Below are 14,718 nucleotides of genomic sequence, written 5' to 3'. Positions count from 1 at the left end.
CGGCCTGTGAAGGTCAGCTAGTATGTAGGTGTGATTCCTAGATAGAGTGTCATTTGCTTGGAGACATGCGTGAATGGGTGTATCGTTGTCAGAAGTTGTGCATCAGGTCTGGCAGCCCGGCTCGTAAAACCTATACGCCACCCATGAGCGGAACGGAGTTCTGCTGTGACAACCCCAAACTGGGAAAAGCAGAAAGACACAACTACATGAAGACAACAATATGTTGACGTACAGTCACAGTAACACAAACACACATCCTATCAACAGTAATAATATGAATGTGCACAGAAACAAACACAGAAGCAGGAATAATAGGCTGTGCATACGAGTAATAGGTTGAATGACACTGTATCACATCCCAGTTAGCAGCGGCACCCCAGACATGAAACACGTGCGACATCTGTCCGCTGCATAACATGCAATATACTGAGCACAAGCTCACCGGAGTGAAGTGTTGGTGTCAGAATGACTAAGGCAATAGTATGCAGTTGAAGCAGAGACCAATACGCATGTGTAAGTGTCCATGTCCGAGAAATGTATAGGTTAACGGACACACAGATGTATATATAGATAAAAACGTATATATATATATATATATATATATATATATATATATATATATATATATTAATTTACATACACATATATATTCATATGGATATATATATCTATATATATATATATATATATATATATATATATATATATATATATATATATATATATATATATATATATATATATATACATATATACATACACAATGATATACTATGGATATATATAGATAGATATATATACACAAACAACAGGTAATGATATATACACATACACACAAAACAAAATATATATGTCAGTGTAGATATACACATGTACATAAATAGGTTACTTCACAGCAATTAGGAGTAACATATTTACAGCCCGCGCATATGTGACTGGGAGGTCCAATAAATAAACGTTGTACCCCCCCCACATCGCCCAGCTAGGCCGGACAGACATATAGACAGGCAATACAGATCAATACACTGCCGCTGAACAAAACACTGGTAGGAAAGGACCAATGGGAAAGTTCTGCAAGGTCTACACTTTAAACATGGATAACGGTGTCCCTTGCAGGACCCCAAAAATTCAGGGTACGTGTGAATCTACTGACATTATTACTAGCAGGATGTAGGTGTACATGGAACAGTAGGTTGTGCAAGTGTGATAATACATGGGTTGACAAAACGTACGACATGTGTCCCGAGACAGGGAGAGTGGGCAATTTGTAGGGGTGTGCTCATACCCCAGCTGCGCTCGCAGTAAGTATTTGTCACAACTGCTGTAGAGGGGTGCCAGGTAGGTGGACCATGGGTATGCATTAATGGGCTTAAGTGTGCAGGTGCTGGTTGGCAGAGATGTAGTAGGCCTGCCCAGTGGAAGTCATTAATATTCCTATGTGGGCATAGCATATGCCTACACCTCCCAAACCTGAAGAGCACATCTACCAGATAGTCTGTAAACCATCGGGGGAATACATAGAGACCTAAACAGTGCCGTGTACCCGATTAGCATGGACGTCCATAGTTATGTATCAGAATGTAACAAAGTCCAACTAAACACTGCCAGAACTAGTGATATTAGGTGAACAGGTGGCGGAATACAGGTAATGACAGATGACAACAGGTATGAGTCATAAGCAGCATGTACCTCAACAAACGTGAATGAATACATATGTTCTGTGACTGTGAATGTGTCTGGTTAATAGAACCAATCGTCTAAACGTGTCCCACAGGGTGTTATGCATTGTTCCTGATACAGTGTTCATTCACACCCATTGGTATGTGAGTTCTCCTACTGACAGAAAGTGCATAATTTGCTGACCACCTCGGGTAGATGATAGCATAATAGAAGAGGTTCATCACCCATACGCCTGCGAGGAACACACCTGTCTGGGCAATTGTGACCTGCAAAATGACAGTTATGGGACATGGTCTGTGAGTTCGAGAATGGAGGCTATATAGTGTGTGTAGTGGTGTCAGACATCAATTTATTGTATCAGTAACAGCTACATGTAATAGGAAACAGTATCATCAATTATAATGCTACATGAATAACCTTAACGTATGCAAACCGTGGAAGTCTTCCGTTTACTACTGACTGTGGGTATGTGTTGCCTTGACAGATGTGTTAGCTCTAAATATAGGGTCTATAGGGCCGCCACCAGTCTGAATAGCCAAAGTGGAACCTGCTCTGTAGAACTGTCAGATGTACCAGGGCAGAACATACCTACAGCCATGCATAGTACAGAAATATACATATCGGAACAAATCAAAGCACAGTCTAGCAGCAGTATAGTTGCTTATGCTACTACATATGACATATCGACATGTCAGGTATACAAGACCTGTAACAAGCAACCAGTACAGACACCTACAACATGAGAAGGTCCCCTAATCAGGACAGTTGCAATGGCTTAGAGTATTGTACATACTACTCAACTGTCCCTGAATGTCAGGTACGTCCCTGAGTTTGAAAAGTCTAACTCTGTCCTTCTTAATCCCTCCTAAAATTAGTGGCTGTTGAAGGAAAGGTGGTGAATTACACTTACTGACTAATGACAATAAGTAAGAGTTATAAACAACTGTTACTTCAGAATATGTGTATTAAGTCATATGCTCGGATTCTGTCAATGTGTCAAGTTAATAGCCCTATTTTTGTAAAAGTGTCCCTGATTTTTCTTGAGCTGTCCCTGATTCTGCAGAAATGTGTCCCCGATTGGTGGAGAGTTCTGGTATTGTCACATGAGATGTGTGATGAGGGACTGTCCCATGCAAAGTGGGAAAGATGTCACTCCTACAGTCTCCCGTTGTGCAATCTGAAAGGTGGTCAACGTGCAGTAGGTATGCGGTAGCATGACTCGGCAGACAGCTGTGTTAACAAACTCAAGTCACATGTCAGCATTGCAGAGTATCGGTTCCCATGTATCAGGCAGATGGGAGCATATTGTCTGAGGAACATGCATGTAATATGATTACGTCACTGGACAGGCTGCCAAGTCCGTACAGTCGAATGCCTGCCGTCGCAAAATGGTTACACATACCCGATACTGTAGTCATGTAGTCCGATGTAATACGCATCACAAGGAATTGTACACACTCAGCGTGAGTGACAAATGTAAGCGGAAATGTCGGAGAGCGAGCGGCTGTAAGCATGTTTGTCTACCAGTATGCGAGTAGTGCACTGTCAAAGAAATGTGGAGTCTAAACATGTATAAGGTGCTGTGACCAGAGGTCAACAGTACTTAACACTGTGCAAACCCACACACAACAGCTCCCAACTTCTGGACTGTGCCTTACCCGGTCTGTATCCAAAGGCGTCGGCCTGTCCACAAACAAAGAACCGCCCTATACACATGATGGTAGAAGTACCCTGCGCACATAGCTCATGTGAATTAACAATAGACCATGGCATATCTACAGACAATAGACCACACACACACACCATACAGTGCAGACATCCAACAGTATAGCAATGTACTGGCAGATATGTCTGGACCACTGGTGTATGCATGCCTGGCCATCCTGTGTTTCAGTGTGTGAGCATGCCCAGTATGACTGTTACGCATGTTGTCGACCGACAATACCATCATACCGTCATGTGTGTGAGCATGCAAAGTATGGTCAACTGTATTGCATGTGTCACATGTCCAGATAGTACTGTGTTGCCGACCCCTCCGTTCTACACAGACAGGTGTCATGCTGTGTCTGCAGGGTAGCTAATGGTCATGTGGCATTGACAGTTGCTACATGTCTGCATAGTGTGGGGGGACATGCAACCACAACCACAGTCCTACACAGCACCATGGGTGGTGCACATGACTCTCACATGTGTACGTGTGACAGGGGTCACAGCCAACAGTTGTACACATCTGCCGCTACTGTACTGGCATGCTGGGTACTCCATGTCAGTGTGTGGACCTACCTAAATTGCTGGTTGGAGGGATACCAGGGTACATCAGTTTCCAGCTTTAATTACCAGCACAGTGGTGTTGGACGTCCTAGCTTACACAACCTACATCAAACTGCCTGGCCTGCTGTCATCTGTGTGTGTCTTAGGGGGTTGAAGTCATTCATTGGGCATATCCATAGGCCATCGTATATCATTCGTCTGTATTGGTCCACATCTGTCCAGCTGCATGGAATGTGTGTGGGCTGTACGGACACACATGATGGTCAGCCCATAATCCGCAGTGAGTAGGACACCCTGTGTACTACAGGCTACCATTGTGACCCCCATATGTGCTACAGAGGTCATGTTGCCACTATGGATGTGTGCTGTCTGCTGCACTAACATTTGGCCACCACAGTCACTTGTATGCTCACATACATACCATAGCAATGGGTAACTACACATTCTAAAACAACTGCCACTTGTTAGGTCAATAGACATACCCTGGGTGTGTTCCGGACTTGAGGACGGTGCTGAAGTGCTGCCTATGTCAGATGCACACAGTGCACCTCCTATACATGGCCGAGCACAGGTACTGTCATGTTTGGCATCCATTGTACTGTGTGCGGGTCAGAGAGGGGAAATCCATGGGTACCTACTGTGTCAGTGCATATGCCTTGTGTTGCCTCTTTGCCAAGAGCAGGTCATACTATGCACGGGCTTTCGCTGACTGTGCCCTACTCAGGTAGTTCCTTCACCAAGTCACACTGTGCCTGTACAGGCCTTGGCAGTGGTGTTGGGCTGTGTGGCCCTGCCCCATGCTGTTCCTGTTGCAACTGTTACTGCAGGATAACATTGTGTAGCATAGCAAATACCATAACAACTTGTATGCATGTAGCTTGTGAATACTGCAGAGCTTCAACGGATGTGTCCGGATACCAGAACTGTGAACCGAGCATCCCAAACACATGCACAAGTATATATCTTGCCTGTGCATCCGACTCAGTATGGTGTGAGTGTTCAGGTGTGTGTGCATTGCTGATGGGTGTCATCAGCCCCTACACCAGTGTTTACCCAGCATCCCCCACTAGGAGACTGTAGGGGATGTCCATATAGGCATTGGTGTGCTACAGCTGTGTCAGAAGCCATATATCGGACACATCATAGCTTCCAGGGCAGACAGCACACACATTCAATCTCATGCCCTGGCCATCGCATATGGCCTAGCTGTTGGAGGGTATGCCCCTGCAGTGACTGTAGGCCCTACCCCGCTCCCCGGGTGGTGCTACGTGTGCAGGCTATAGCACCCAGTACCCCAGGGTAGTCATCCATGTGGTTGAACAGATGCATATTGCTGGCCCACTAATCACATGTGTTGAGGACATGTACGTGCTCACTAGCATGTGTTGACATGGCATCTGTGAACTGGTGAAATACTCTGGATGCAGATGCCTGTGTGATACCCATAATATCCCCAGTTGTGCTGTGTGAGGTACCTGTGGCTAGTACACCTAGGCCAACACATCCCATGGTATCCACTGTGATGCGGTTCCCTCGGCCTGTTTGATGTGTCAGGTGTAACAGGCACAGGTCAACAAGCTGCTGTAGGAGGGCTCTGTCCTCCCTATAGTGCTCCAACATCCCCAGCCCATGTAGCCCCTGGTAAGTCACCCTCGGTCTATAAAGTCTTATGTCACCCCAGTAAGGGTTGTTCGACAGCATACACATCCTCACTGCCCCAGCCTCCTGCACATGTTGGTATATGTTGCCTGCTGCAGCCCGTGTCATTTGGTTGGACTGTGTCGTGAAATGTCCCTGCAGGTATACACCGGTGGTGTAGAGTGTGGATGAAACCTGTGTGTATGCTGCGTGCTCGCATTAAATTACTGTTCATGTGCGGGCTGGCCATGTCATCTGCTGATTGTGCTGATCAACACCTGTTTGTGCAGCCTGTACACCCTGACTACCCCACCACTGCTGTCATCCATCCCAATGTCACCAGACAGGTATAGACACACCCCTAGCTTAGGTGTGCTAAGGCAGGAGCACTCCCGAGGCACAGTTCTGCAATGTAAGTACAGTATGCCTGACCCCCCCCCTCCCATACTCTCAACTATATTCGAGACCTGCACCCGGCTGACTACACACATACACTCCAGGGACCAGCAGCACACCCTGGTGATAAATGTGATACACCATAGTCAACCTCATCTGCATATATAGTCTTCTAATGAATAGTTATATGACCCATATCGAACCTCCAAATTATTAACTACTGCTCAGTATCACTCACATCCATACACAACTTGCAACAGGTGCCTTACCATCACCATATTCGATGTCCCATGGTCTTCCCAGCAACAAAATTTTCCGGTGTATACATGACTACAACCCGTGGCCCTGCACACTACAGATGATGTGCATTACCACCACGCCATGGCAGATATACATAGATCCCAGGTTATCACGTATAGATCATCCAGCACAAACATTCAATAGTGCTGATGTCCCCAGACATATGTTCACATCTATGTCCACCTCTACATCTACATATATCATATATATTATTTGTATACATATATACATGGACATCTATATATATATATATATATATATATATATATATATATATATATATATATATATATATATATATATATATATATATACATACACACATATACATGTACACACATATGTAGATATGGCATTTATATCACAACAGCGGACCACATGGCAGCAATGCATTAGACAGGAATGAAAAGGAAACTACATGTGCCACCTGCATCATGTAGTGTTGTTACTATCAAGGCACGTGTGTTATGTTGCATCACACGGGTCAGACCGTATCAAGGGTAAGAGTAGGGCTGCTGACAGTTACTCACCAGACCTATTGGCGAATGTATGTGTTGACAACCCAGTGTCTTGGCAGAATATGCAGGCTGTGGACACTATATACGTCAGCAACAAAGCAAACTGAACACACCCCACAGCTAGCCACCCAAAGATACCAACACATACGGTATAACTGCCAAACACACACACCTACCAATGCCTTGGAATCGAGCACCTACCTGTCTAGTCTACCACACTACAGCATTATGCAGTAACAGAACGCGCTATCGAGATTAGTGGTACACAGCACTCCCAGAGGCATACTTCTAGGTGGATGACATCATCCACAAAGGCAAAGACGCCGATAGGGAATGTATGTGGAGTGAGCCATCTAAAAGCATTATTCTGCCCCCAGACAGCTGGAAACACACACACACACATACACACACACTTACTTGACAGGGCTGGGAGTCGAACATACACCTAACTACCTTATCACACTACAGCATTACGCAGTTACAGAACGCGCTACTGAGATTACTGGAACACAGCACTCCCAGAGGAATACTTCTAGGTGGATGACATCATCCACAAAGGCAAAGACGACGATAGGGAATGTATGTGGAGTGAGCCATCTAAAAGGATTATTCTGTCCTCAGGCAGCTGGAAACACACACACACACACTTGGCAAGGCTGGGAGTCGAACATACACCTAATTACCTTATCACACCACAGCATTATGTAGTTACAGAATGCGCTACTGAGATTACTAGAACACAGCACTCCCAGAGGCATACTTCTAGGTGGATGACATCATCCGCAAAGGCAAAGACGCCGATAGGGAATGTATAGAGAGTGAGCAGTCTAAAAGCATATTACTGTCCCAAGGTAGACGTAGACAAACACACGGCAGTGGTGTGAGCGGGACAACTGCCCATCTACGGAGCACTATTACAACACTACATAGATATGAGACGCGCCACAGACAGTACACCCTTCAAGACAGTCAACCAGTGTGTTCAATGTAGGCATCCATCCTGACATGGAAAATGAACATCTGTTGCCTGGATGACCACCATCACTATACAGGATGTCAATGGCCATGCCCATACACAGAGACACATCACTGACACAAAGTGTCACTGGGCATGCTCACACACTTAGTATCACACGTCCGTTTGGAATGTACTGTGTGTCCATCTACACAACGGCGTACTGGGCATGCTCACACACTTAGCAGTTGCAAAGGGCCGTCTTGCATGCACATGGATTCTAAACATGGAAGGGAACAGTTTGTAATGTACTGTGTGTCCATCTACACAATGGCATACTGGGCATGCTCACACACTTAGCAGTAGCAAAGGGCTGTCTTGCATGCACATGGATTCTAAACAAGGAAGGGCACAGTATGGTGTTACTGTCCCCACGTCCATGAAGGCCACTCACATGTACTGACCAGTACACACTCAAGAGCCATCACAGATGTCTCAGGTGCAGATCACAGAGGTAAACACCACAATCTGTTATGTAGCCCTCAGACATCACCATGTCGTTGGACCAGCAACACACAGCCATACATTACCACAACACTGTGTGACTCATGACCAGTGGACTGTACATAGGTCTACAACAATTGTGCAGACTACACATGTACTGACAGGGTTCCATCATGTGTTATGCAATGCAATGATACCACTGTACATGACCAGGTCGGCTCTACACATAACAGGGGCCCTGGGTCTTACACAGCTGTGACAGATGACTGTTGCTGTACACCAAAGAACACACATTTGGATATGACATACATGTAATCGCAGTGGATATGTGCATGGACCACACACACACACACACACACACACACACACACACACACACACACACACACACACACACACAACACATATGTACATAGCATAGCTTTTGCTGTCCTCCGTGCAGACAAGTGGCTACAGCAATCACACACATGCAAATGGAAAGTAGGTCCATGGCTGTTGAATGCTAACAGTACATGAGGTAGCAATGTTGACTGAGGATACATTCCCTCTGTACTAGTTACCCATAACACCCATCATATCATACAACAGTCCATGTGTTATGTATGTCATCACACATGTCCACCAATTGCAATGCATACAAACATGGCTACATGACAGGCATGTAGGACCAACACACATGTACATGTAGTGGTGTGCATGCAGCTACCATGCATGTGCAGTAGCTGATATATGTAATTCATCTGTGCCTAACTACAACATGCAGTTGCAATGCAGCCCCATTATTGCCACCTGTATATGGTGAAATACTGACAGTACGGTAGGATGTACATCAGATATGGATGGATGTGTGTACATAAAGTGGTGATCCACCTTTGCAGATGGATGTTTGCCATGGACGGCTCACAGGTGTGTCACACGCCATCCTACCATTACATGTGCAAACAGTATGCTATGTTACTTATACTTGATGGTGAAGACATAAAACCTACAAAGCGGTCGGGTGTTACTGACTGTAAGTCACTTGACACCTGTAACACTTACATTCTCCCATGTGCATATAGCAGCACAATTGCCGGAGGTAGCGTTGGTACACATAATGCGGCCAATACTGCTGCATGTCTGTCAGATGTATCATCATATAGCAGGTGTATCATTCACAGTACTGCCATGTGTGTTTGCTTGTGTGACCATATATGCCACATATGGTGGGGAATACATCCCAATTGTTACACATCCCTGTACACTGTTGTAGAGATTTGTACATACTGCAGTGTGGAAAGCATGACATAGGCAGGGGTGTTGTGTGTATCACACACATGTCAGCTATCCGTATGTGAATGACATTTGTGGACTCCACAGTGTGTGTGTGTGTGTGTGTGTGTGTGTGTGTGTGTGTGTGTGTGTGTGTGTGTGTGTGTGTATGTATGGCTGTCTGGAGCATGGAGTGAGGGTGTATGCTACCATACAGAACAGACAGGATCCCTAGTCTACTACCCTGTTGATGCCATCAGTTTCAGCCTTACTGGCTACCTGTACATGTTCATTCTCTGTGTTGCGTCGTGTGGGTGCACAGTACTGTGAGGGTGATTACCACATAGGCAGGGGTCCTCACCTCAACACTATGGAGTGTGCATTATAGTGTTGTTGACCCCGTGAGTGTGGACATGTTCCTGTAATGTGATAGGGTATTACTGCTACACAGTGAGGCCTCATGCTATCAAGTGGCCTCTAACATTATCATCGGCCGGACCGCTGTGTACACCTCCCGTACAATGTCAACATACCTGCGATGTGACCTGGTATGGATGTCACGTCTCTAGCCACTGTAGCCTATTAAACAGCCTACATGCTTCTGGATCAGTAGATGTGTGGACATCTGTGGTATGTTAGCCTTTCCAAGGTTGAGGCTACGTATGGCATGCCGATATTGCCATACGTGCCTGTGAGTACTCCACATTTACACATGGGAAACTGCAAACACTGCTATTTGTTGGCACATGCAAGTAGACCATAAGGAGGGAACCAGGGCATCATTACCAACATGCTGTTACTGTTGTTGCCAAGACACATACTGTGAACATATAACAATGCATGATAAACCTGTACTACATGGTATGTCTGGTACGTGTCAACAGTACACAACTAATGTAATATGCACTTCTCTCACTATTCTGTTCACCCTGTGCATCAGACCATTTGAGCATGTCCCTTCTCCAATGGTGTGGATGACAGGGATGCAGCACAGGCTTCATCCTATGCACAGGGTGATAATGTTTGCCAGGGGCATAGGCTGTACCAATGGATGACATCATGTGTGTGGGTAAGGGCTGGTGATCTAATTGGACATATGTGGTCATTATGCATGTGGGTGTTGCGGTGCCCTACAGATGTTTTTGCCATGTGCGTGTATGTGTGCACACAGTTCTGCCTTTTGTGAGGCCTACACAGGGGTATTATTGACAGCTCCAGATTGTACAGACCAGGATGTACAGCTCACTGTGTCCGGCCACGACCATGTGACCTGTGCCTGCCAGGGGTTGCACGGGCACTACCAAGCGGAGGTACAGATTGGCTACTGTCTGACGACACATGCCCACTGGAACTCTGTCCCCGCTGAGAATGTCCAGGGCCATGTCCACATGGCCTGCTGTGTCGTGGTATGGACAGCGCAGCACCAGCTGCACTGCTACTGCTACTGGCACTAAGGGAGCGGGCATGTGAGGTGGCATGCTCACATTGACCTGCACTAGGTGGTGTAGCTGGTCTACGTCCACGTGGCCTACGTCTCACTCCTACCAGATGTTCCAGCACAGACAGCTCATGCTCACGGATTGCCATGACACGGTCAAGGATTCCAACCATGTCACCCAATCGCCTGTCCAGAACATCAGCAATCTGCTGTTGAGCATTTGCCAATGCCTGGATGTTGTCGTTTAGAGTACGGATAGCAGCCCTCTGCAGCCTCTGCCCTTCTCTGTTCTGCCGTTCAGCACGTGCCTGTGCCGCCATTACAGTCTGGAACATGCGTCTGGTGACACCAGCTGCTGCGCTCTGTCCTGCAGGTGCATGTCTGCCATAGGTCCTCCTACGAGCAGCACTGGCCACATGCCTGTGTGGCACATCTGCAGTCATTACACTGACACCATGGTGTGGAGCCACCCCTTCTGTAGCCACCACACGTTCCTGTTGCATGCTAACAGACGCTGACTGGTGATGCGGTATGTGTTAGCAGCAGAACTGTGTGCAGGGAAGAGGAGGGATGGCAACCATTGGCACAGATTCAGTCTCTGACTACCCTGCCTGTACCTCATGCATACGTTCATCACTGCTAGTATCTGTGGGGACACTAACATCAGATGGACCGCAGGAGGGTAATGCACCTACATCACCTGTGAATGCAAAGAAAGACTCTAAATTACAATAGACACACAGACACACACACACACACACACACACACACACACACACACACACACACACACACAGACACACACACAGACACACAGACACACACAGACACACACGCACAGACACACACACACAGACACACACACACAGACACACACACACACACCATGCATGTGATTTGACAGACGGCATGCAGCATGCATGTGATACAGCAGACGACATGCAGCTTAGACATTAATAGTGTTAGTTAGCATACCTCCCTGGGTTGCACACAACAGCAAGCAGGTGTCATATCAGTAGCCATGCAGTTCACACAATCATGGTAGTAAGCATGCATCCCCGTGATACACCATGTGGACCAGAACAGGTTAACAGCACACATGGCTGAAGTGATCTTGACATGTAATCTGCTGACGTGTGCATTAACATGCATACATGTCTGACACAATGGTGTCCTTGCAGTGTTGTATGTATGCCCTACAGATAGAATGCATGTTTAGCAAATGTGCATGAGCATGGAAGGGTAGTGTGAGCCGTCTACATTGCTATACAGTGTGAAGTATAGACACTGTGCCATTGCATGGCATCATGAGGCATCTATATTGCTATACAGTGCATAATATGCACACATTGCATAGCCATAACTGCATGCATACCCATGACATAACTGTGGATTGTGACCCACGATGCTGAGGTGTATACACACCAAACCATGCTGTGTCATGTGACAGGTCACTGGAAGACCTACAGATGGCACCCCTGCACAACTACTACAGAGTATTAGCTGCCTGGTAACCATGTCCACACATGGCAGACTTGCCAATTCACCATGTCCCACATGACATTGATGTACCACACACACGAGGTGCACAGCTAACGGTGATGTCCTACAGCAGCAAGGGAAATGTACAGTATCTGTGGCCTGATGTGGTGTCAATGTCTGTGGAAGCTGTACAGGTGACTACTGTCATGCTATGACACAGTCGTGATGTTCAACACATCTTATATGGTAGACTTAAGTGACACCTCCACTAGCTGTGCACAGGCTTTTAGGATGTCCAGTGTACCACATCCACTGTATAATCAGTCAACTAAGGCTATAATTGGACCATGTGTGGACAATGTGCAACAGGGTATATACACATCACATCTACTGTGTGGCTACATGTCTCTGGCCATCCCCCATGGCCATGTGTGAATATGTGTTGGCCAAATGTTTGTGATGGCCATCTATCTCACATGTCTGTGTTGTCCCATATGACATACACCCATAGATGTCAGATATGTCACCATCCACAGGGCTATGCAGACAACGGGTTGTATGTTTGGTATGTGGGGTATGTGTTATGGGATAGTGTGACAATATTGCAGCCAGAACACTACATGTCTGGGGCATGTCAGATGGCACAGTGCAATGTGTGCACCCATTGCAGGGGCATATAACACAATGGTGACTCCTATGGGCTGCCCATATCCCAGCTCACTGTGTGGTACTGTTTGCATACCACACATGTGTTGTTTCAATGTATAGTACATATGCCTACATTGTACAACACCTCCACCGTTGTATGCACAGCTGTCCACACATGTAGCAATGACAGATGTGGTTTCATGTCGGTGTATCATTTTGTTTGTATATATTGCACATGGGTAGCCAGTGTGAATGATGGGAGATGCAACCTGTATATCGTGACTGGACCAAACATCAAGTGTACAAGTGTTAACTGGCCACATGGTGAACAGATCTATGCTTTAGCATGCCTGATACTGATGACAGTCTCACCTGCAACAGACTGATGTCTTTGTGGCACGCCAGAGCTACCTGTATAGGGGTGACACAGCAGTTTGAACATTATCAATGACTGTATGACAGCCACAGGGTGCACTGTGCATGTTAACACATTTGCCTATGCAATAGCATATAGTTTGCACATGTGTGCATACACAGGGTAGCATACTGTAGTATGCAGCATGTGTGTAAACATACCTTGCATATGATGTTACATTACATAATGTACAGTGACACATGCAACTAAATGGGATATAATAGTCATATGTGCAGTACTGACTTACCAGGCAACTCCAGGCTCATTGGTTGGGAGACACCCACCTCCACGATGGCAGCTAGTGTTTGTGGATGCTGTTCTGAGGGTGTCCCCAGACTGGCCAGTAGCTCCTCCGTGGGTTTGAGTGGGGGCTGGGTTGGTGGCCCACCACCTGTTCCACCTTGTTCCCTGGTGATTGCAGTGGCTCGCTGTTTCGCATGTCATATCAAGTTCATGCAGTGTCTGTGCACCTGCTGGTAGGTGCGGTTATGTCCACCCACATCATTAACCCTCCTGCAAAGGTCCTGCCACAGGTCGTCACACTGCTGTGCATGCTGTGGCACATGGCTGAACAACACCTCGTAGTTCTCATGGAGGTACGGGATGAGGACATCATCCTCCTGGTGGCTGTACGCTGGCAGGCATGAACATGGCATTATCTGTAAGACATAATGATGGTGACATGTCACAGTATCACAGAGATGTACAGAGATACTGCTGCACATACATTTTTATTAAATCTAGTACATCTGCACAGTTATCTTTGCAAATCATCATGACACTGACACGACTGACATTTTTGGGTCACACACATGTAACACCCGTTATGCATTGGATATCATCACCATATATGTGTGTCACCTCATTACATTGTTCATACTCCATGTGAATGCTGTCTTGATGTGGGCATGTCTGTTTGCCTGCACTGGTGTTCTTACCTATCAGCACATGCCTGGATATGTCCACAGTAATGCTGTTGACCTTGATGACGTGTATATGTCACATATCAACACATACACTGCCTTAATGAACTTGAGCAGTGACAATGCACACATATGCATGGAAACCTTTACATGCATTTGTTTTGCCATATACATCTACACGGCACTGTACAGCAGTTCAACATCCTGCCATGGATCGCCTGTGTTGCACATGTGATAGACATGGGACAAAGGCTACCCGGACGTCATTCACAGGGATGGTTATCAACTATAGAATGTAC

This window comes from Protopterus annectens, chromosome 3.part0, assembly GCF_019279795.1.
Source record: "Protopterus annectens isolate FY-2018-M chromosome 3.part0, PAN1.0, whole genome shotgun sequence".
Taxonomy (NCBI): Eukaryota; Metazoa; Chordata; order Ceratodontiformes; family Protopteridae; genus Protopterus; species Protopterus annectens.
This window is presented reverse-complemented; position numbering follows the sequence as displayed.